Genomic DNA, 4,022 nt, shown 5'->3' on the forward strand with positions numbered 1-4,022 from the left:
TCGCCTTTCTCCGAAGGAAACGCGGGGAAACACTTGTCCTTGGCCTCTTCTGGGATGAAGGTTGGCAAGTCTCCCTGTAACCCAGCTGGTTGCCACCACGTTCTTCCACACAAGGCAGCTGCCTGGCGTCACGTGGTCCCTCTGAGCATCGCCTCTTCCTCCAATGGGTTCCTTTTTGTTGCAGAAGAATGTTTATGCGCCACTTAATTGGAGCTGATTAACCCACAGAGGCTAATCTGGATTCCCGTAGCCCAGTGAATAATCGGCATTTAACGCTGCCCCCTTCTAGGCTAAAAGCCCCATGGTGGCTAATCCAGGCAAACTCGCTGCGGCCGCCTGGGCTGCTCGGGCCCTGGAGGAGAAAACCTCCTGGCTGTGTCTCTCCCAGCTCGGGAGACCAGCATCCTTGGGGAGGCCCGTGGCCTGCTGCCCAACGAGGTCACAAAGGTGGTGTCATTCTGGCTTTTACCAAATGCCCACGGGGCTCCCTGAACTGTTTATAACTGCCAGTTCCAGTTCAGCTTGCTCCCACGAGTAGGCAGACCTTGAAGGGTTGAACCATCACAGGCCTATTGCCATAGGGAAGCCCTGAGTTGTGGCTGTGGGGCAGAGACGTCCAAGGAATGGACGGAGAAGAGACGGGAGTCCTGCTGGGTGCCAATTCCTTGCACTGCCGCCACTGTGTGATCCAACCCCCTTCTGAGGTCTGAGATGCCCTCCTGTGGCTTCTGGCCCCTTTGCCCGCAGTCTGGTTGTGACTGGGCACAGATTGCCTGGCACCCAAAGGCTGCTTGGGATCTGGGAAGCTGCAGTCTCGGGGCACAGGGGCCCCATTCAGGGCCACAGTCGTGGCAAATGCAAAGCGGGCCCTGGAAGGAATCTGCACAGAATATCCCTCTTCTTGGAATTAGTGGCGGAAAAGACGATCCCCTGCCCAACCTTTCCCCGAAAGCAACCGTGTTGGGCTGTTGCAGCGGAAGAGGTTTGTGCTGGCGTTTATGATAGCTTAGCTTCTGCTGTCCATTTCACTCCAGGCAGGAACAGCGGCAATGCATGGATCTGGGGAACAGGCCCCGATCCTTCAGAAATGCTCTGGGAGCTCCAGGGGACTCAGTGTCTCTTCCCCTTCCCCGGGCCCTGGCATCAGGAAGCGAGCCAGGAGGCCGGGCGTCAGTTTGAAGCCCAGCAAACAACGACGGAACCATTATTCCCTCAAACGGCTGTACGTCCTGCTCTGCGAATGCCAGCAAAATCTCACCCTCCCCAAAAGAGGTCCGGGGAGGGGGCAGCAAAATTCTCACACATTTTGATTCATTTCCCCATATGTCCTACTTTCATGTTCTTAAGTGCAGATTGAGCCCCAAAGGCCTCAGCCTGGAGGGATCTCTCACTCAAGCAAGCTGAACCCAACCAGCCCTGCCCTGAAGTGGCCGGTTGCTTGGCAAGCGTGAAGCACGCCATGCTCTTAAGCCAGCATTTTAAAAAGTGTAAGGAGGGCAGTAAGGCTAATATCCCCTCAACGGCTGGAGAGAAAAATCTGGGCGGACTTCAAACCGCAAGTTTAAGAATGGATCCATGTTTGTGTGTGAACTTGAAAAAGGTCCGTTCGTGGTTGCATTTGCCAGGCACTTTGGTTGTGGTCCCTGGAACTCTCTGCTAATGGAAATCAGCCGCTTCTTGACTTTTCCTGTACAGTATATTGCGAAGCATTTGTGGTTGACTGAGCTTTAGAGCCGAGTGGTAGAATTATATGTTATTTAAGAATTTATCAACTGCTTTAATCAAGATTTAAATCTATTTTTATTATTTGCCATGAGGTTTTACATTATTGCTTTGAAACATGATGCTTTTATGACATTTGCAGCTAATGCTGGATAGCCAGGGCTATTAAACTGGCTACATAAGTAAACTCAAGCAGGGATTTTGTTCCTTTTGCATTTGGAGGCAATTTACGGTCCTGGGAGCCTGCCCAACGCTGGTGGGTTTTGTCCAGAGCGAAATTGCAGAACCTTAAACTCCGTCCTCTTAATTGGGCCACAGAATCCAGGAGGACTTTGTGCGCCTGACAGAGACCTGCCGTTTTTCTCATTCCTTCAGGGGGGTGAAAAGCGCAGTCGAAGCTGCCCCATTAGGAAGGACACGTTAGGGGGCCCCTTTTGTCCCAGGCTCTGATCCTTTCAGGCCCCGGGCCCAGTTCCATGGAGCAGATGGAAGCCCTGGGTGGGGACGTGCGTCTGCCGCATCCATTATTCATCGCCCAGATTGCTCTGACCGGCTTTGAAGATCTGGAAGGAGACCCAGGAGCTCGCCGTTTTCCCATCCCGACCCGACCCGGCCCGGTCCACTAACCCAGTCCCTGCCTGGCTTCCTGCCCATTCGTCTGAAACGTAGAAGGCCAGGGGCCCCTCTGGAGGGTCAAGTCTCCAGAATCAGCCCCTCGGAATAAGAGCTGTGGGTCACTTTCCTCTTGGAGACTGTTGGGATCCAGGGGGCAGACCTGGCGAGCACTGACTCAGTGAACTGGGGGTTGGGGGTGGGGGGAGCACCGGCTGCTGAGAAGCAACCATCTATGGAGGGAGCAATTAGCAGGGCTAAATTTAACCCAAGGAGCATCAGTCCCTACAGCATCAAACCCAAAGCAGTGCCACCATTTAATTTTTTAAAAGAGAAAATCCCATGAAAAGCAGGTCTCTTTAATGAGGAAATTATGTTTCTGGGGGGAACCGGATCCTTGGATCTGGTGCTGAGGGTCACAGTCTGGTGCGAAGGCGTCAGGAAGGAGGGGGAGGGGGAGTGAGCGCACAGCACCTTGGACAGCAGCCTGGGCAGGTGGAAGCCGCCTCAGGCCCAGGGCCCACTTCCTCCTGGCCCTCTGCAAGGAAGGGCTTGGAGATGCTGTGCAAGGGGTGCCCCCCCCCGTCTCCTTTGCTCCAGATTTCTTGGTGGGTCTGAAATAAAAGGCCAGATTTGTGCTCTGTCGAGTGTCTTTCCTTTGCTACATTCACACATGCACCGATCTGTCCCTATTTCTTAGAACAGGGTTTCTCAACCTTGCCAGCTTTAAGACGAGCGGACGCCAACTCCCAGATGTCCCCACCAGCCCTGCCTTAGAGACCAACCACCCAGAGCCGGTTCCAAGACAGCGGTTGAAGGAGAGTTGGGTGCCTCTGGATCGTGGGAACAAGCACCCTGGAAACCACAACCACAGGAGCTCTTGGGGTGGGGGGTGGGGGGCTGAGACCAGTGGTGACCAGTGGAGATGGGGGTGCTGCTGCTGAGATCTAGGGCTCAGGTGGGGCCTCGGAAGGCAGGACCAGCAAGCAGCACATGGGGCACCTGGACCCATGGCCCAGGACTGGCCCAGCTGGACTGCCCTCTCCCAGCAGAGCCTGGCCAGGACCAGGTGCCCTGGGTTTCCGTGCCCATCCGACGGCTGCCCCCACAGCCCCTCTCTGCGCCGCCCTCTCTTTGGAAGCCTCTTCTGTGGAACAGGAAGGGGGGCAGCTGCTGCCCCGCCCCTCCCCCCTCCGGGGCACTCAGTGTCCCTCCCCGCCCCAAACTGTCCGACTTTCAACCCGCAAATCTCCCGGGCAGCTTCTTGGCTGGGGGAGAGGAGCCCCGGTGCCCGGACAGAGGGAAGCGGGCCCCAAGGGCAGGAGGGCGGAGGGTGGCCCCTGCTGCGCCTTCGGCCGGGCATCCCCTGGCAGACCCTCCCTCCCGGGACCGGTCGAAGGAGGCCGTTTCGCGGGGCCGCGCCGGCTCGCCATCCCGCCCCGTCCCCGGGGGCTCTCGGGCTGCGGGGCCCAGGCGGCCGGGCTCCTGCTTGCGCCTTCCCGCGAGGGGGCTGGGCGGGGCTCCCAAAGACGCCCTTCCCGCGCCCTCCAGCCCCCGCGCCGCCAAGCACAGGCGAAGGGCCGCCCCGGCCCCTCCTCGCCTCCCTCCCTCGCTCGCTCGCTCGCTCGCGCCGCCGCCGCCGCCGCCCGCGTTCCCGCGCATTCGGAGAGCCTGGCGGCCGGGCGCGC

This window comes from Notechis scutatus, chromosome 10 (assembly GCF_049901735.1).
Source record: "Notechis scutatus isolate UNSWTSFEM ecotype Mainland chromosome 10, rNotScu1.2, whole genome shotgun sequence".
Taxonomy (NCBI): Eukaryota; Metazoa; Chordata; class Lepidosauria; order Squamata; family Elapidae; genus Notechis; species Notechis scutatus.